We start from the raw sequence: 20,428 nt of genomic DNA on the forward strand, positions 1-20,428 counted from the left end.
TAACTAGCAAGATTATCTAGAAGACTGAACTGGATGTGTGTTTGTGTCCATCTGTAATGTATAGACAGCTTTACAGTTGTTCTGTGCAGCTGCACTTGTGCTGCAGTGAGGAGGGAGGTCTTAAGGTGCAGTGGGCCAGAGGCAGAGCTGCAAGGATAATTGCTTGGGAGAAGGGGCATTTCCTGGGATAAGAAAAATTGCTTTTCTATCTCGTTTTTCTGATGGGAAAAAAAGTTTTCAGAACAAAGCTATTGTTCTCTCTGAGCTAAGCACAGCAGAGATCTCAGCTTTTGCTCTCAACTTCCAGAGAACTACCTCTTGAGGCAAAAGTATAAAGTATCTGCTGCTTTCAGAAACAGGCAACTTAGACTGCTTTCTGCTGGTAGAGGGCTTTTTTCAAAGTCTGGGGAGACAATGTCCTTCTAGCTGTCCTCTTACTCAGCTGGTAAGTGAAGAGTACCACTTGGCAAGAATAGAGCTGAAATAAGTCAGTCTGATTAGAAGGGCTAATGTAGGAGACTCTGGTATTTGCTTCTTTTATGGGTGAAAAACCTTGCTAGAAAGTTGTTTGTTGGGGTTTTTTTCTCCTACAAAGTAGAGTATTCTTCTCTGCAAAAGAGGAATGTTTATTTAAGGTGCCTGAAAGTTGTATTTTTTCACTTTTGTCTAATAAAAGCATCAGATTTTACAGAAAATCAGCCTTATTTGAAATCACAAATCTAGTTAATCTTAAGTGGTTTGATTGTGCCCTCTTCAACACTTCTTTGCTCAGTATCACTACAAGAAAGATGAACAATTTGTAGCATACAAAAGAACTTCAACAGTTTATCCAAGAATTTGATATTACTACTGTGATCCAGAGGGTCAGCATCTGGACATTTAATCTAAACCTGAAACCACACAGGTATTAGTGTGAATAGCCTTTTCTGTGCTGAGGTGAATAACCTCAGGCAGTGTTAATAGCGATTATCCAGTCAGTCTTTGTAGTCATAGATGGGTGTTGACAGGCATGTGCAGGCTGTAACATGTCAAGATTTATGCCAGGCTGCACCATCTTTCAGAAGAATTGTGATTGGTTCTGTATTTCTGTGCTTCATCTTTTATTGTCAGCATTAGCTCTTGAATGCATTTAACATTTGCTTTTCCTTCCTCAGTCTTTTTAGTGACTAGAAAAAACAAAATTTAAGGCTCTTTTCAAAAAAGACGTATCCAGTCTTTAGCTATATCCCTGCTCCCATATGCAAGAGAGAGTTTATGTGCTTAAAGTTTAACATCTTGGCTCACTCTGTCTGAAAGTGTGTTGAAAGCTGCAGTGACAGTAAAAAGCTGGGCAGTGAAGCAAAGATTGCTGTGTGCCTTGAGCAGCTGATGGGTTCTGTGCTGACTGGCTTGCAGTGCAGTAGAATCTGGACAGATTGGCACTTGTTCTGTTTGGTTTTACTTTAATGTTGACTTTAACTGTGGACCAAAGGAAGGAGCTGGCAGTGCTCTTTTACCAAAATGTTCTGTTATCGTTTCCTTTGAGTTGAAAAGTCTTCCAGTCCTCAACTGCTCTCTTGAGAACTCTTGCTCAGCAGCCACTTTTAACGAGAGATTTGGGAATTGTTGTTTGTAGTCTTACCATTAAGAAAACTTCTCCTGGAGCTTTTCCAGACTGTTTCTGTGCTCAAATTGCTGCTTACTCAAGTTTTCACTCTGATAAAGGAAAGTAAGAAGGTTTTATTACATAGGTTTTATTTTTAATGAGAGCTTGTGCTGAGGGATGACACAAGTGCCATACATCATTTCTTGATGGAACTTAATGTGGGGAATAGTATTCTGCGCCTGATGCATGCCAGAGCGTGGTTGGTCCTTTTGCTGTCATGGCTGCTGCTGGCTCAACTTTAACTTGCCATCAACTCTAACCCCTAGATCACTTTCTGCAGGACTTCTCTGCAGCCTCTCATCCCCCAGTTTGTACATATGACCAGAATTGCCCCATCCTAGGTAGAGAATACAGCAGTTGCTCTTATTAAATGTCACACTGTTTGGTGATTGCCCAGCTCTGTAGTCAATCCAGATGTCCCTTTACCCTTGAGGAAGCCCACAGCTCCTCCTAGTTTGATACCAGCAGCAGACATGGGGACTGGAGCTACCCTGGGGGACAGTGTGAGGTGCAGATCCAGGCTAGCTGGAGCCCAGAAGCAGCCACAGTTGCACCATGCCAAGCCTGGCTTGCTGGACACCCAGAGCCCATCAGTGGGAGGCTCTGGGCAGGGTGGCCATCACCTCCGTGCTGCGTGGTCGGCTCCTTGCTGCAGGAGTGCCAAGCCCATTTGTCCCATGCAGTTTGTGCTCCCAAATGTTGTCTTCCACTTTAGTGTTATGTGCTGGGACAGTGCCAGAATGCAAAACAAACCAGAGAAAGTAGGGATGAGGAGATGTCCTTTGGAGTGCACACCTAATTCTAATGCAAACCGCTGCTGTGGGCAGGCTCCCAGTGCCACTGGCACTGCTCCTGCTCCTGCAGGATACAAGACTAGTTCTGTGTGGAGCTGCTGGGCTGTCTGCATTGTCCTCTGCAGCACTCAGTAAAGGGGGATTCTTTTTTTATTTTATTTTATTTTTTTTTAATTTATTTTTTTTCCCCAGTGCTGTGAAAGAACATATGCCTTCATTTTCCTTTTAATGCTCAATCTCCTAAAGTTGATGTTCCAGAAGAAATCATAGCTATTGGATTTGTGCTTGAGTATTGCCCACGAGGTGTCACTGTTGGTTTTGTACAAGCAGCTCGTGTGTGTGTGGTGGTTTGGTGGTTGCTGTGGCTCTTACTTTAGAGAGGAGTATCAACTTTGTCTCCTGTCTGATGAAGCATGATGCTCTGTTTGCAAGCTGTTTGTAATAAAATGTGAAGTTTGTGGTCAAAGACTTTATTATAATGAGAGGACTTACTAAATGACTTACAGGACCTTCTCAGAAATGGATGTCTGAGAGTGTTTCATCTTTGCTCTCGTGTAAGACAATTATGGAAGCACTTCACCCTAAAACAGGCGTATATTGTTCCCAGCAATCTGATCCCAGGTGTCTCCTTTTGCACTGTTCTGTTTGAGCAGAATTTGTGTTTCTTGAAAGCAGCATCAAGTTGATCTTGTCCAGCTGCCATCTGATTTCATACTTATTCTGTTTTTGTCTTTAAAGCAAGGCTTCCTTGCAATAAGCTTCCTCATGTCCACTAAATCTCGAATAATCTGTTCTTATCCCTGGTTTTCTTTTAATTAATCTTACTGGGTTTTAGTGGTCAAAAGGAAGGTGGAGGATTTGCCCCTAATTTCCCTAGACCAACAGAGAAAACATGATTTGCTGCTTCCATTTTCCAGTTAACACATTTTCCCTCCAAAGGCATTACTTTCATGGTGAGCACTGTGCTTGCTCTGAAATGTGAGGACATGTTCAGATAATGTGATGTTCCAACCACCCAGACACAGCTGGTACCAAATGCATCTGGACAGCACAAGTCGTGTTTACCTCCCAACCAGAGCCCCATGTTCAAACCATACTCAGGTAATTATGGCACCAGCAATTCCCTGGGCACCTCTGAGCATAAGCAAAAAAGACCACAGCTCTTCTACAATGTGTTTGCTTTTCTAAAAGCACCAAATTATAGATGGGCCTAATGGGCTGAAGGTGCTTAAAGCAGGAACAGTACACTTCATGTGCAATATACCATCACATGAAAAGCTATCACGTTGTGGAAACATCATTCAAGTGCTAATTTAAATAATACTAACATCTGAAACGAAGGCATGTTCTGACATTTATAGGTTTAATGTCTATTTCTGCACTCTACCAAAATAGATGGGCTGTGGGTGGTTCTATGATTATTGCAGTGCATTAGCAAGACAAAAATCGTGTAGGCAGCTGCTATTATGCCTGGGTAAATATAGATGAGGGAGAATCTATAGAGTAATTTTTTGATGTCACATTTTAATTTAAGATATAATTAGGAACAACGTTAACTTCAGCAGTGCTTAAGCCTTTGGAGAGGGAGAGAGTATTTTAAAAATTCAATGACCAATATGCCTCCATATTGCATAGCCTGGGGTCCTGGTAGCAGGGGTGGGGTTACACTGTTCTAGGAGCAGTGATTCCCTGCAGCCCTTTGCCTGCTGAGCAGTCACAGCTATTGAGGCTGAATGCATTGTCAAGCCATTATCCTGACCAAAATTTGTGACCTTTGTGTTCTCTTCTGTTGCAGTGATCCTGAAAATTTCAGTGGGCTTTGATAGGTTGAAATGGGTATTTTTACACTGACTTTTGGTATTTCCTGTTTTGGAAGGAGGAAAAGTAGCAGTTCTTCTGGAAGAACATAATTTTATCATGTTTTGCCCTAGACAAAATAAAAGCTATGTCCTTCCTACTCTAAATAGGAAGGGAAATGAGGAATGACAAGCCACTAGACTGCTCACAGTGGCATAACTGCTTTTAGTACTTTATATCCTTGGCAGTAGGACAGGATCTTTTTTTCCTTTTTGGCCAGCTCGCTGTGTAGCCACTGTATGTGGCATGTGTAGCCACTGTAGTCCTGTTTGCATTCTTCACAAAGGGTGACACTTCTGAGCATTTCCTTGGATTGTGGGTGACCTTTTTTCCAACCTCAGCCTGCTGGAGAAACGTAACATCTAAGCTCTTGTGTTTTCCTAAAAAAATTATTTCCATCAGCTCAATGGACAGTAACACTGCTTTCCATCTTTTGTGAAAAGGTAGAGAGCCTTGTCTGGCTGTTCCTTGGGGTTAGTTGGCATGCTGCTGCAGAAATTGTGCACAAGCAATGCCAGAGGATGTTTCTGGCCACAGCTGTCTAGTCATTAAAAGATCCAACATTTGGATCTTGGTAACACCCCTAGTACATGAAGGTATTGGGAATTTTTTTATTATTTTTTTAAAAAAATTATTAATTAATTTATTTATATTTTTAACTGTCTCTCAGTGAAAGATGGCCTGATGCAGTTAAACAGCCCTGGAGGAAACTTCAGCTGAGGGGGCTGGAGATGTGTAAAGTGGTTGTGTGTGGGAGGACAGAAAGAAATGAAATTAAGGTAGGAAATCATAAAGTAGATGTGACAAACACTTCTCCTTTTATAGCAGCTTATTTATACCAAGCTCATGATACTGTCTCAGTTTTTGAGGAATTCTGGGGCTTCTTGACATTTGTCCTACTTGCCCCTCACAAAAAGTATACATTTTTCCTAGCACCACCTGAAATTATTGTAGCATTTTAGAGAGCCAAAGCACTTAAATGGTGCAAAGCTGCTAGGAGAAGGACTCTTCATTTAGGAAACTATATTTATTTGTGATATACAATAGCCTAGAGAGATGCTACAACATAAATCATGTAAGATGGCAAAAGATGTGCACTGTCCCAAAAATTTACCATTAAATCAAAGAGATGTGAAGAGCAGCATCAGCCCAGGGCAATTATGATCAGTTTAGGCAGATGTACAACTGTATTGTAAGTGCCTGTAGAGGTGGGATGATTTGATTTAACCTTCATCAAGCTTTTTGGGTCAACACTGATTTTGTAGAGACACCTCCAAAGAGTAAATCTTTTCAATCTAATTTTGATGTCCATCTTATTCTGGCTATGATGAATCCTAAAATATTTACTCCTTCCTTCTCTCCCATCCACTGCAAATACCAGCAAGAAAAGTATAGGTGCAGCACCTCTTTTCACACCCTCTATATAATAGCCTAATGGTTAGCACAATTGTTTAGGAAGCAAGAAGCATGATTTCTGGTTAAAAATGCATCTTGGAAAAAGTTCCAGCAGTGGAAACATCACAATGACAGCTTCCACTGACTCTTTGTTTATTCTTATACTTAAGAGATTCAAATAATGAGCAGGACTGAACCCTCAAAGGATCTCAGTTACCGACCCTCCCCCCCTCCCATCCCCCATTTATGGCATGCTTTGAGGGAGATTATAATGAACATGCTGTTAAACAAAACATGAACCCTCAGGCTATCTAGGCTGCAGCAGATCCTCTGCTCCTTTGAGAGTGCTCCCTCCCCTGTGTGAGCTTCAATCCTGATAGGACTCTCCAGCCCATTCTTGCTCCTAGATTCCGAAGCTGGGATCTCTAGTCACCGTGTTGGGGAGGGCAGGAAAAGGAGAAGAGGGAAGTGTGATGCTGTCAGTGTCTCTCCACACATGGCAAAACTGCTGTTCTTCAACTGCAGTGTCATCCAAGCTAGTAGTTTCAGGGGGGTTTATTATTATTTTTATTTTCTTCCTTTTCTTTCCCCTCATCTCAGGGGAGTCTGAGTCAGAAGAGAGTCTCAGTGTAAACCTCTGAACACAGAAATAAACTGTAGTCCATCCTGTGTGTGCAATAGGAAAATGAATAGCAATAAAACTTTGCCTGGAGCTGGAGTGAAAGGTGAAGGAGGATTTGCTGCTGCCTGGGGCTGCAGGGAAAGGTGAAGGAGAAGGATTTGCTCCTGCTGCTGCCTCAAGTAGATAGAGCATGCTGGAGTTTAAGGCCTGGTTCTATATATCCGTTATAAAATAAATATGTGTTCTATCACCATCCGTAGTGTGTGCACAGCAGCAAACACAACTAAAAGTGTAATGGCCCAGAGGCAGGGAAGGAAAAGGAGAAACAGAAGAGAAGGAGGGAACATAAACTGCAGGAGAGAGCTGGGATTGCATTAGGCATGTGAGGAGAAACACACGCCACTTTTCTTTGCCTGCTTGAGGTGCCTGTCCCCATAAGGTCTGGAGTCACAAATCGGGTTGGGATATCTCTAGAGAGCTCTGCCAGCAACCCTCTCCAAGCTGTAAACATTTCAAAGTACAATGTTTACTGCTCTTTCCCAGTAACAATGTAGGGAGGAGAAAGCACCTACCAACAAAATCCTTTCTAGCTCTAAAGCATACTGATGGCACCTGCAATCACCGCTCCTCACAAACAGGGTTTCTTTTCCTACAGGAAACAAGTCACACATTAAGTTTTGCCACAAATACAAGGTCACTTTAACACTGAAGTGGGTAAAATGTTTTCCTCTTCTCAAAGAGCAAGTTTGGCAAGTTTGCTTAAAACTTCTGAAGTCATGAAAAGGAAGAGGTGAGCTTTTGAACAAAGATCCAGTGCACAAAATCCCTGCATCTCTTTGGCTTGGCCTCTGACCTGCAGGTGAAGAGGAACTCTTGTTTTCAGAAAAATCCAAATTCCAGACAATCCAAAAGTCAGGCAGTCAGAGCACACAAACTCCTTGGCATTAGATTTTTTATAACCCTCCAAATGTAACAGCACCCTTATGGTCTGATTGTTGAACTGTTATTTTTTCTTTAATGTCAGAATATACATTAGTCTGTGCACGTAAATGATAAACATAATTTCATTTCAGAGGAATCAAGGGTGTGTAGCATATTTCTTTGATTTTGCAGGGAAAATAAAACCTGTGTACTGAGAGTAGCATCCTTTTACAGAAGCTTTTATTACTTCCTTTGCCTTCACATGAAAAGCCACACAGAGTCATGGCTATTATACTATGTAGGATTAACTGAGCTTGAAAAGGTTTGGGATGCTGAGCTTTCTGCAAAGTCTACTACCTAACTATTTAAGCACTCTTCTCATTTACATAATCTGATTGTTACATTCATTGAAACCTATTCTCTCTTCCAAATCCTACATGTGATCTTCCCTAGGTAAATGTCAGAGCAATTAGTTATACATGCATTAGATATAGATGGGAAGAAAAAGAAGATCACCAGTTTCTCAGCAGGGTTCGCAGCCCTTTAACCACAGTGCAGAGCTGATGTGATCACCAATCCTATCCCCTTATTCAATTTTCCCCCTAATAGCCGTGGGAATAAAGAAATGTCAGTAAAAGCAACTGTTTCACTCCGTTCTTTCCTGACCACAGCCTGAACTAAGTTTTATTTTCCCTGTGCTCTGCATGCTAGAGGGAAAGACAGAGGGAAGCCAGGTAGCTCACAGAGGGAAAGGTTCTCCATGGCTGTGGCAGGGAGGGATAGAGGAAAAGGGCATCAGGCTGAGACAGAGAGGTCCCAGACAATTGAGATGTGATGTAAACTTCAGAGAAAACAAGACCGTGTCGATGTGCCCTCCCTGTCTGCCTCCTAGCCCATTCTCCTCGTGCTGCAGTCCTGAAACCTGAAGCGAAGGGATGGGTGTGGATGGTGGTGGAGCAGCAGAGAGAGCTCCACAGAGGAGTGTGGGCAGCGAAGTGGGCTCTTCAGAGGTTGAGGAACACTCCTCAACTTCCCTCTGCTCTTTCATCAGCTCTTTGCAGCCCTTTGATGATGGCTGAGATCAGGCTGAGAAGCAGGAATGTGGCGCTAGGGAAAAGGAATGTAGGTACTGAGGGCTTAGGGAGAAGTCTTGGGGAGGGCACTTGTCATCAATATGGGAAATAGTCAGGAGGCAGCTGGGAACATTAAGCTTTGAGAGAGGGAAACAACATTTCTTTAAGAAAATGGATGGGGGAGGCAAAAACTAGAATTGAGGGAGCACACCTGTGGGTTGTGGAAGAGGTGTCAAACAGGACATCAGTATTTCCCAGATGAAGGCTGTGCAGTGCCCTCACTGGAGTGTGGAGTTCAACAGGTTGTACTACTAAGAATAAATAAATAGAGGGGAAAAAAAAAAAAAGTATGGTCCCATCTGATAGCCATCAGTAGTTTGGCACTATGGAGTACTTGATCATGGTGATAAAAACTTCTCCTGCTCTTTTTGTAAAACCCTTGACTGAGAGAGAACTTGATAGGAAACAGCCAAAACTGTTGTTAATTTTGTTTCTATCCCCAAATAGAAAAATAATGCCAAAACCAAAAAACAAACAGTAATAAAACAAAACAAAAACAAACAAACAAAAAATCCTCAGAATTTTATGCATTCCTCTAACAAAGAGAGTTACATGTACTTGCTGCTAGGTTTCTGAAGACTGAAAAGACTAATGAATCCAAAACCCAGGCTTTGTGTAAATTTGTACAATACACACAATAATAAAATTTTAGAGAAAATTTTGGTTAATCTATGAAGATTAAATTAACCACAGGGCTGTTGCCTGTAGTGTCTAATTTTTATCACCTTGTTTTCCAGAAGAATTCTTCCCAGGGACTCCCACTGACTGGAGCTACCCACACAACCCAGGGTTTGTCCTGCATAGTTATGAGCTGGCACTTCAATACTGCTACCGAGGTTTTCCCTAGAAACTGATGACTGTGAGCTAATGTTAATGGGAATCATTTTGGAGTATTAAGCCATGACTCAACTTTCTTAAGTCTAAAGGAGGCTGGGTGTATGTGAAGAATGATTGCTGCTAGGAGCAGGATTGAAATGCAAGTACTTTATTAAATATATATTTAAATGCCTCATAAAGTGCTTAATAGAATATATACTTATTAAAGTAGATAGTGAAAGAGAATAGTCTCACCTGAAGTAGTTAGGTAGGACTAGAAATCTCGGCTGTGTCTTGGATGTCCTTCAAACTGCTGCAAAGAGAAAGTCTCATCTCAGAGGAAGTGAGTTAGAGGACAGTTATTGTCCACATTTACCCTACACTCTTTAGGCACTTATTTGAGTATTTCTATGCACTCTCTGCAGAAGGGGAAGACTGGGAGAACTCCAGTGGATAATCCTGGCTTTATCCTATCTTTCAAGTAGTTTAGTCTACGACTAGAGTTACTCCCTGGAGGGACCTCTCTTGTTTCACTGACTTTTGAAGAAGTGTTAAATTAATTGTGTGTGCCTAACTTAGTTGGGTAAATCGAGGCCTAAATTATGGGATTTCCCTGTTGTTGAACTGGTACAATTGTGCCATGCTGTGTTGTAGCTACTGAACTGCTTCTGGTTTTAGAAGCCCTCTCAGAACCTTGGTGGTTGTGATGCCTCTGTGTCAGAAGCTTTCTGGAGCTCTTGGCTCTCCTCAGTTTTCCTTGCTGATGGTGGTTTTTAGTTCTGAGTGGTTTCCCCAGGGAAAATGGGAGGGCAGATCTCACCAAAACTCTTAGATTTCAAAATAAAAGGACGTAAGTACAAGAAGTATTAACAAAATCCTGCTCACCAGGGTTAAATCTCTGCTGCTGTCATAGAATTTCTCTGAATAGCAGAATTTATCTGTGCTGTTCAACACAGCTGGAAACAGCAGAGTAAATATTGCATAAGGATGATGCCAGTATGTTATGCAGGTCTTTTTAAAGGTATCTGTTGTATTAGTACAGGCTATTTAAACAAGAAGCTTTTCCTCTGGATCCTGACAATAGCATAACAAAATTGATTTTTTAATTATTTTTTTTTTCTTTTTTTTTTTCCTTTTTTTTCTGTGTGTGTGTGTAACTTCAGTCATGTTTCTGTATTTCAGGACTGGAATATAATCATAAAAGTTAACACCGCTCTTCAGATTGTTCTTCTTTCTGTAAGCATGGCTTCATAATGGAGATTTAGTGGGCTGTAAACAGGATGTCATATGGTGCTCTCTGTCAAAAATTAATGATGGCAATGAAGATTAAATTATTCTTCCGTGAAAATACAGCACATACGCAGAGAGATGTTTGCAAGCAGGCTTAAAATAGTCCATTCCCTGAGGACAGCCTGGGAGCTTACTGGCTGTTCCCTGTTCCTTGTGAGAGTCTGGGTCTACCACAAAGAGGAGCTGTGTTTAATTCCTGCAAAACCCTGTGACACAAAGGGAGGCTTTTGTTTCTCTGCCTTCCAGGTGGAAGCTGTAGTCTGTGGTGCCTGGATAATCTGATACTCAGCTACCTGCGGTGCGCTCCCAGCGCTCCAATTTGCACTGCTGGCCTCCGCTCACTGCCCTCCCTTGTCAGAGCTCAGAGCGTTTCGGTCTGTGAGGATTCATTGTGAATCTGGCTGTGCACGTTGAGGTGGGTGGAGAGAGGGGGAGAAGGGATTTTCCACAAATGGAATCCAAAAACCTGCAATATGCATATCTGTACAACAAAGGCGTCCATTCCATCATCTGCTCCTGATTTTTTTCCCCTAGATGCAGCATGAGCATGTCAGAGGGAGAAGAAAATATTACATTTCCTGAGACAGGTTTGTCCTGATGCTGGCTAGCATAGATAGCCTGATGTGCCAAGCAAAGCTGTTTCCTGTGAGGCAGGGTTTTCTGTAAATGCAGCTCTCTGTGGGGTTGCTTTCTATTTCATTTGTTGGCGGTAGATGGCTGTCTGCCTCTGCAGAGCCTCAGACCAAGCCGGAGTATTCCCCAAGCTACCTGCTTCTATACTCCCTGAACTGTTTTCCATATTACCACTCAGTAAAGATGTAAATATTAAGCAGAAGATTTCATGCCTTCCGCAAGGGCACAGCTTTCTCAGTGAATTCATTCCTGGTACTGGGGAGAAAATTAGGAAACTACATCTTGGAGAGAAGACGTCATTGTGACCTTTCATTCCGCTGTGAAAGAACTACTACCAATATTTCAGCTCAATAATCTTTGTCTTCTCACAGCTTCAGCAGTTACTAGTAAGGATCCTGAAATGCGTCAGGTTAGGGGTTTTTTACATTTTTGAATGGTTTTTTTTTCTTAGTCTTGTGAGCTGCCTTGATTTTTTTTTTATTCCCACCGTCATATCCTATGTGCCTTCCCATATGAATCCCCTTGTGAGTAGATCTTTATAGCTGTATAATCCTTTGAGCCACCTAGCCCTGGGAAAAGACATCTTTCCCCCTTGTTTTTGAAGCCTGCTGTCTAAGAAGACAATGTGTTCTCGTGTGTTTAGAATTTATGAGCTGATAAAAGTGAAAGAGGGGGAAATAAGGTGACTGTGGTACTGACTCCATCCTCTGGCACAGGGAACACAGTCCTTTGGGGCAGGAGGCAGCTCATTTCAAACAGGTACTGTGGTGGACCTTTGACACATATGGATGTGTAAACTGAGTCACACCTGACATTTTAACTCTCCTTTGAAGTTTTGTCACTATAGCAAAGCAAAAATATTTCTGATATGTAAAAAACAACTATTCTCGTCTCTGCTCCTGCAACTGCTTACATATTTCATGGGTGAAATTACCGCCTTGACAGACCTAGTCTCTCAGTAAGCAGTGAATATTGTTGCTGTTGCTCAGGAATTAGCTGAACAAGATAAATTATTCTGGTAAAACAACAGTGTGCAAGCATGTCTTTCTGTTTTGACCTATTAGTTAGAGATTATCAGCACTGGCCCCTGTTTTGGGTCAGAGGCGACTTTTTCTTCCATAGGCAAGGGAACCTGGCAGGCATTCTCAGTCTTGCCTTTCAAATGGGTAGATGTGTGGCACTTTTGATGTTGCAGTTCTTTTATATGGGGAAAGGTGTCTCTGATGAGATTTTTTTTCTTCTCAGAAAAGTAGTACATTTTACTTTATATGCTATGTCGTGATCCTGGGTTTTTCCAGTTGTTCTGGGGGAACCCAGGAACTGGGATGTAACCATCTAAGAGGGATTGTCTAGAAGACAAGGTGAGAGCAGAATAACCCCCTGTGCCTCTGTCCCCATTGCCTAGCACACTGTGTACTCCTGTGGTATGTGATGGGCAGCTGCCTGCACCCATTTTCATCCTCCATCATACACACACTTTCACATTTTCCTATTCTGATCACTCTGTTGAGATCTCTGCCATGGTTCCAAAGTCTGCATTTTGCAGACAGCAGGTTTGATTATATCCTGCAAGCTGTAGAACCATTTCTGTGTCTATGAATCTAGGTAAGGTCTAAAACACCTTCACAACAGAATCCCCTCAGCCCTGGCATGGATCAAGGATTTGCCACCTGCACTGCATATCCAAGCAATTTGCAGCTGCTTTTATAGCCCAGAGATAAATATCTGTGAGCCTGGGAGAGAGACCAGACATGTGGGCAGCCTGTGGAGGTAGAATGGCAACATGCTCCAAATGGCAGAGTGAGGTGAAATCTGCCATGAGGTACTGCAAGGCTGCCTTCAAATGTTGTTTAGTCTGGTGTGGGAAAGGAAAAGAGATGGTAAGAGCTGTCATTTGTGAATCACACCTACTATCCAGGCCCTCTGTTTACAGCTGTGGTGTATCTCACTTAAAAACAAAGCTTCTGTAGGGTGATGTGTGTGACTGGGGGAGGTCCTTTAGCCTTGAATTCTGTCCAGTATAGCATGCTTGTCCAAGTGTCCCTTTAGCACAGCTGCCTGTTTCTCAGTAGGAAATATGGGGGCTGTTTGAATAATATATTGGAACCTCTTGTAGTGTCTGCCACGCGTATACTACGTGCAGATAGTGACAGCAATGGATACTGAACTGCATTTTCAGACAACCCATCTGTATTTCTTCATCCATCCTCTGAATTAACTTGGGTTAGGGATTCTTGCCACAGAAGAGCCAAGAATTGTCTTTAAGCCTCAAAGTAGAAGACCAGCTGAAGTTTTATAAATGCTACCTTGTTTTACTCTAGCTGCAAAACTGTTCAAGGAGAACAGTTTAAGGGGTGGTATAGCTACTGCTCTCACTGGCCTCAGGATGCAGGTGTTTACACTGCCTCCTGGATTTTCCAGACCATCAAAGTCAGTTCTGAAACATGATTAAATCAAAATCCATTTTATTTAATAAGTAATTTTCCCTCTGGCATAAGTCAATTAAGTGGTCATGTCTAGGTTTTTAAAGAAATCCCTCCAGAATTTGGCCAAGGAAAGACAAATTCTGTTATTAGCCATACTAGAAGGTAAAGAGTTTGCATTTTCAGATTCAGCAGAGCTGCACATGGCTTAGGTGCAGAGTTTTGTACTCCTTGACTGAACAACTAAACGTAGTGTTTCCTAATAAACCATATTCTTCTTGTACATGGCTTTCAGTGAAATACAAGCCTAACTACTGCTTCAAACATGACCTACCCTGAAGGGAACAGTAGCAGAAAATATGAAATTTTTTAACTTGCAACATAACAACTGTGATTGCAACAGAAGCAGCTCTGGAAAGACTGCTGTCCTTCTTGTACTGTGTGGAAAAACAGAGGTGAAAACAGTCAAGAGTGAATGACTATCACCAAATTTCTGTGGAAACAAATAAAGAAATAAACGGAGTCCTCTCTAAGGGAAGCAATGAACATAAATAAGGAATAATGTTATCTCACTGTAGACAGTCATCCCACATATGACAAGAATGACTCTTGAAATTATTGAGGCATTTTGTGTATATTTTGGGACATTTTCAGCTATTATCTGTGTATTTCAAATAAGCCAAAAAAACGGATTTATTTATCTGAATAAAGCATCCAACTTTTGTCTTCTATTTGATCTTTCTAGCCATATGAGTAAGCCAGTCATCATCAGAGGCTATCTCAAGCCTAGAAGAAAGTAGCTAAGAGGAGATATTATCTTTCTCTGCTGACTTATCTCAGAGAAAATGCCCATGAATAATTTCACAACTTTCTGACACACTGGACTGCAAATATATACACTGTGGAAAACATCTCATTGCTGCTGTATATTTTCAGGTGTTTTTTTTTTTTTTTTAAGTTCTTAATTGAAGAAAAATCAAAATATGTTTTTACTCAAACCTGTCTCTTCACTGAAGGTATCTTTTTCTGGATACCTGTGTTCAGTGATGTAAGCCTAGTCAATAAATTCAACTCTGTGCATTGAGTTGCAGTATTGAAAGGCTAATACAGCTGGGACATCAGACTTAATAACCTCTACTCTTTGTATCTGTGGTGGTCTCAGAAAAGTACAAAGGGAGATAAATATATCTCTTCTCATCAGTACAGGCTATATTTGGAACATCTCATGTGATGTAGATTTCCATTGTTTAATCATTAAAGAAAAAAAGCCCAACAAACCAACACAATAAAAACAACCAAAAGAACTCTTTACAAGTTCTCAACCCCTGAAGCAATGATGGAAAATCATGGTGCTCCCCAGTGTCCGTGGGTCAATGTGTCCTTCGGGAAATTAGAGGTACCTTTGTGCAGCATTTACAAGATTACTGTTGAACTAAATGAGGGCTCTCTTTCACATTTGAGTTGCTCTTGAACCTCAGTGAAGCTGATGTAATCAGCAGGTCTATGTATAGGGCAGCAGAGGCTGACTAATGAAGTAGTGAGTGTGTGCTGCTGAAACCGAAAATGGGTAGCAGAAAATGTCGAGGGGAAACGGACCATAAGAATAGTGTCTGGAACACAACTGGCTGGTCTTGCTTGCTCCATTTCTCAGACTGTGCAAAAGAAATGAAATGCATGGGCTTTTCTTTTTCCATAAAGCTTACTCACAAAAAGGGGCAGCTGCCTGTAGCAGAGACTCTCTAAAATCTCCTTGTCTTTATTCTGGAATGGGCACGGAGCATGGCTGGTGTATTGTGTCTTTCTTCTTTTCATTACTGCAGTTTCATTCACCCTCCCTACCCCTGGAAAGGCCTAGATAAAGTGTGATTGATTACCTGCTTGGACCTACAGCAATTTATCTCATTCAAAATGCTAATTTAGACCTATTCATGCCCGGGTGAGAGAGTATCATTTTAAAGGCTTATTTAAAATCCTGTATCAGTTCCTAAGTTCTTTATTAGCATTGAGGGACTACATTAAATAAACTCAAGGTTTTCTCCCGAGCATCAGCATGTCACGCTGTGTCAGGCCCATAAGACACATCATGGGTGCTGTGACAAGGATGGTCATCTGAAACACTAGATCATACTTATATGAGTCCCAGTGAGGACACAGTGCTGTAGTTCACACCAGACCTTATCCAAAGTCCATGTCTTTGGCTATCCAAAGAACTCTACGTCACCATTAGTCCTGAATTTGAATTTTTGTTGAAGTTCAGCTCAAAGAAGAGAAGAGTGACAAAAAAATCCCATTTCACTGGAGAAAAAAACATCACCTTAACAGATATATGGATGGCTTTGATTTATTTAGGACCCACAAGTAAGACTTCTCTTTATTACTAAGTAATTGGTAATGAAAATAAGCCTGGAAAACTGGATATTTGATACATTTTTTTGTATTTCTCTTTATTGGTTAAGATTTCAATTCCTGGGTATTCAGCAGCTCCTTCAAAAGGTGAGTCTAAATGTAGCTCATATTCTGGGCTGCATTTAAGTTTGGTGATTGGATCAAGTCTCATAAATATTGTGTACAAACACCAAAAAGAATGTTAATTTCTAAAGTGACTGTAGAATTATCTTGGAGATGTGAGGAAGGAGTTAAAATATTTTAAACATCTGAATTTGAAAAAATTAATCCCACTCCCATGATGTGATTGCCAATCATCATAATAACATCCAGATTTTTGTGGACTGGAAAGCTCTTTATAGAGGAGGTTGGTATTGTTAGCCCTGATTAAGCTGAGGAACCCGGGGCAGAGCAAGGAATCTGGCCCAGCATCACTCAACCAGTGATGGAAGTGACAAGAACAAAGTCCAGATCCCCTTCATCCCAACCCAGTGAACTTTACAGAGGCCATTAAACATCACTATCCTTATTTTGTGAAGGGCAGAAACTGACCCTAAGCAGAATGGAAAGGTATGGGACCTCTGTCCTAGCTGGCATCCCAAAACAGGATGTCTCACCTGGGACCTCACCTTCCCAGCTCAGACTCTGGGCATTCTTCCATTCCTTGTACTGTTATTCCTCCTGATTTCTACATAGTCTGTTCTGGCATTTGTTTAAAAAAAAAACAAAAAAACAACAAAAACACAAAAAAACCACCACCAACAAAGAAACACAGCAAAAAAGCAAACCAAAACAAAACCCACAAAAAAACCCCACAAAAGCCTTGGTTTTCTTTTCTGAATTCCAACCAGACCATTATGCTGAGCTGAACATTTCTGAATTGAAGCAAGTCCAACTGCAGTTGCCTTGCCATAGGCACACCCTAATTAACAGCAAAAATTTCCATATGTTCCACCCTTCACACAGACATGACTGTTCTGTGACCCAAATGCTCTCATTTGTCTTGTGTAGGAGAGTTTTCACACTGGGGGCCACTTTGACTTGTGTCATTGCCTACATCTGCTTACCTTTCAGGTGGTTTTACCTTTTTCTCTCAAGCCTCTGTGGCTACTTTCAAAGGCATTTAGGAGCTGCTTTCAAAGGCTTGCTTCACCAAGTATTTTTAACCCCACCGACTGTTTCTTCTTGCTTCATCTCACTGTAAAGTTATGATGTTGAATTTGTGACATGTCAATTATTTAGATGGTGACAGACTGGCATCATAAAGAAGAATTATGGTGACTTTGCTGAATAATCAAGCAGAAGTAGCCTAGTTCTGGGTAGAGAAAGTTTTTTTTAAGAAAACTTGAATATCTTCAAAACAATGGGAATAAAGCAGTTAAAGTCAACTTGCTAGATGCATGAACAAATTTTGTTATCTCTCTCCTAGTGAGCAAAGCCTTCCACTGATGCACAGTAGATTTTTGAGAAATATTGAAATCCTGGAAAATCTCATAGTGCTTACTTGTAGTTTGCACTGATATATTTGGATTTTTTTTTTTAACTGGGAAGGGGTGAATCTTGAAGTCTTTTGCATGAGTCTTCCATTGCTGCTATTATTAGTGTTCTAGTGTATGTATGGGGCAAGGGGTGTTCATGGGACTTTTTGAAGTAGTGAAATAATGAGGTTTTGCCTCCAGCTGCCTTGAATCATCTAAACAAAGAAAGTAAAGCTTGGGTGAGGCTGGAAATAAACTCTCCTATGGTAGTTCTGTGCTTTCAGCTTCAAACTCAGGCAGTTAATGGTATTTACTATTTGCTCAGGTTTTCAGTCAGTTTCTCCTTCTCTTGACCACAGCGCTGCATGCCTCACTCTAGTGTGGGGACAGGCTGGAACAGGTGTGGTCCTTCTGCCCCTCTCTTTCATGAAGGCATTTTACATTGGAGTGGCCTCTGAGATACCCAGGGTTATGACAACATATGGCTTGTACAATATCATAAATAAATAACCAACAGGCAAGGATAAGACCTGACAGTATTGTTTTTGTAAACATGTGCAGGGAACAAATCACACCAAAGCAGAGGATTCTTGTAACTGGACTTCTACTGCAGAAATTCATCACTTCTACAGCCCTTGTATTCCTGGCCAATAATAGCTGTTCCTGCCTTGGAGAAAATTGCTATGATATATTTATCTCCCCTTCCAGGTTCTAGTGATAGCTGTGTCTTATGGTTTTTGTGGGGTGGTAGTTTCCGACACTGCACTGCATTTTTTTGGAGTCAGTTGGAAACACTGTGGACATCCAAGCCAGACTGCTATTCTTTAATGGGGGTATTTTGTCTGTACAAAGGATCTTTCTCCACCTTAGCTGTGGGGCCATCAGGGGTTAATGGGGTATTTCATGGGTCTCAAGACAGCCCTCTGCAACAGGAATGAATTCACTCTGATCCCGTTTGTGTTAAACCCTATGCAAATACAACGCTCAACATTTCTCTCCACCTGGCTCTGTACCACCTATCTTTATTTTTTCCTAACTCCCCAAAGCCCTAATTTGCAGTGCTGGTATGAAAAATCTGACAGGAACATATGACAGCTCTGGCCAATCTCTCCCCTTAGATGTAAGAAAGACAGTTAATAACCTTTTTAGAAGGATGAGACAAAGAGCCTGTATATATAATCTCTATGTATTAATATGCTACATATGTGGCCTATCCACTGCATCTGTCTAGGGAGAACACAGGTTTCTGATGTTGCTGTAGGCTGCTGTTTTCACTGTGCAGCTGAAGAACGTGTTGACGTCATCTTAGCCAGTTAGGTCAATCAGTCACCTGAAACATGTCTGTGCCCCAAAACATTCAGGCACACCAGCTAACACACCCTCTACCATCCTCAGAATTTGGATTTTAAGAAGAGGATATAAAGAGATTCTTCATGTTGCAGGTTCTCTTAATTTTCTGTGGGTTTGGGGGAAAACCCAAATTTTTAATATTTAAATAGTCATGAATTGCAGCTTTTTTCTTAAATTTATCACAGATTTTTCACAGGTATATTCTAATGCATTTTAACAGACTGTGTATTCAGTGACTAATCCTGAAAGACCTTTGTAAGACTGCAGAGCTGTACAGGGGTTAGTCAGCATCAGCCAAAGGAAAGGCAGACTCTTGTGAACGTAGATCCAGAGACATTTGGCACTGGTCTCTCCATGATAAAAATAAGGTAAGATGCCTGTCTCTCAGCCTCCTTCTGGGGTAATACAACACTCAGAGATAACCTGGACTCAGCACAGAGATTTAGCATAAGCCTCTGCTGCAGCAGAAGTGGGACAGGATTGTGCTGGTGTTGTGCCTCAGCACACTCCTTTGTCTCTTCTTTCCAAGGATCTGGCAAGAAGTGTAACAGAGTGAAAAATAAATGTTTCCTTCAAGGACCACAAAGCCAAACTGCAAGGCAGATTTAGCAGGATATCCAAAAATATTAGCCTACAAATGAGAATGGAAACACTCCCCAGACAGAGTCCAAAATTTTTGGCAGCCTGGCTTGGCCCAGGGCTGTGGATACCTCGGATCAACAGAAGTCAGTGGGAAGGGTTGTGTCTGCATGTGCTTGCTGAGCAGCTCGCAGGTTTGCTGTAAACCCTCCGAAGGCTCAGCTGCCCGGCCATGGGGCCGTGGAGCTCAAATCTGTTCCTGGGACACACTGGCAAGGAGAGGCAAAGCGATGTGCAGTCTGTTGTCTTGCCTGAATGTCTGTGGCTTCAACAAACGCTTTATAATGGTAACAGTTATTTGATTCCCCCAATTTACTTGTGTTACAAGAATGTATTTATTACGCGCCGAGGGCAGCGCAACAAAAGCCTTGGCATGGCCAGAGGCTCTGTATTTGTCGGCAATTTGCGAGGCTCTCCCGCTGAGCGCTGATTTTGGGAGGTGCGAGAGAAGTGCCAGCCGACAGCATCTTCCTTAAGTGAGCATCGGCGGCGAGGCGAGGGTAGCGGTGAGCGCCGCGCAGCCGGCCCGAGAGGGGGGAACAAAGGGAGGCAGGAATGCCTTTCCCCAGCTGGGCGAGCAGGGAAATCGCTCGCCTGCCCGTTCGTGGCACGTGATGGAGGCAGGAGCAAAAGGGAGATTTCCCATCCAACTCAGCTGTCTCCTCCTGGTGCCGGAGAGCGGTTGCCATGGATATCTGCTGATTGGAGGGCGCCAGCAGCGCTGGGGGAGCTGTCTGGGGTGAAGGATGAACTGGGGGATGCTCATGGGTGTGGAGGGCAGCAGCAGGGATGCTTCCAGCCGCAGGGAAGCTGAAAGCGATTTTGGAATGGGATGAGGCCTTCCCAAGAGTGCAGCATCCCCCCTCCCCACGGCAGTGCTGGTGGGGTGACTCTCAGGCTACTGAGTCTTGGGATGAATTAGCTGTGCCCCATGAGCTCAGAGGATTATTTCTGAGCCACACCTCTGATATTTCTGTGTGCGTCTGCGAGTGCATGCAAAATTTGTCTTTGAAACCCCTGGTTCTGCTTTCTAGCTGCAAGGCAGGT

Source organism: Cyanistes caeruleus, chromosome 3 (assembly GCF_971803275.1).
Source record: "Cyanistes caeruleus chromosome 3, bCyaCae1.hap1.1, whole genome shotgun sequence".
Lineage (NCBI taxonomy): Eukaryota > Metazoa > Chordata > Aves > Passeriformes > Paridae > Cyanistes > Cyanistes caeruleus.